At 37.5% G+C, this 563-nt stretch overlaps 1 protein-coding gene across 1 annotated transcript in view; it reads right to left on the reverse strand.

Moving 5' to 3' along the window:
* Nucleotides 1-563, reverse strand: part of LOC119585772 (tyrosine-protein phosphatase Lar-like) — a gene marked incomplete at its 5' end in the record, with an annotated part of 244437 nt that overhangs the window by 23612 nt on the left and 220262 nt on the right.

Raw genomic sequence — 563 nt, forward strand, 5'->3', positions numbered from 1 at the left:
TCCAACACTTTTCTACTTAACAGAGTCTGGTTGCACCCGATTTCCCCCTCTATTACCCAAGCGAACCATAACCCATTCAAAATTCTGAAGGATATCACTCCTGTACGTTCTTTAAAGGAAAACCAGGACGAAATAAAACATTCAAAGCAGGAGAAACTTCAAAACCTAATTAATTCAACTAATTTCGTATTTACAAAAGGAATAACCAGTGGAGAAAATCTTCTACTCTCCACCTGCACATTAAGCTGTGTTTCAGGAAAAAGAGGCGAGAGTAAATTAGAGTGAATGAATTATTTAAATGCTTTCAGCCATTGTAGACTGCTCCCATATGTACAATGCTAGCACCCCGAAGCCTTCTTATGATTTATTTAGCTTCTTCTCTTTCTTCCCGTTCTTTCTCTCTATTCCATTTCTCCTAATTTGGAATCTGTTTAAAAAAGAAACATGGGAGTTTTTATTGCACTGCTATCTTGAACGAGAGTGATAATGGTACTTAGCAGTCCTTCATAAATTATCTCAAAGGCTAAGAATCAATCCTCACAAGCACAATTTCCGTGCATGCG

The sequence above is a fragment of the Penaeus monodon genome, chromosome 20 (genome assembly GCF_015228065.2).
Source record: "Penaeus monodon isolate SGIC_2016 chromosome 20, NSTDA_Pmon_1, whole genome shotgun sequence".
In the NCBI taxonomy this organism is placed as follows: Eukaryota; Metazoa; Arthropoda; class Malacostraca; order Decapoda; family Penaeidae; genus Penaeus; species Penaeus monodon.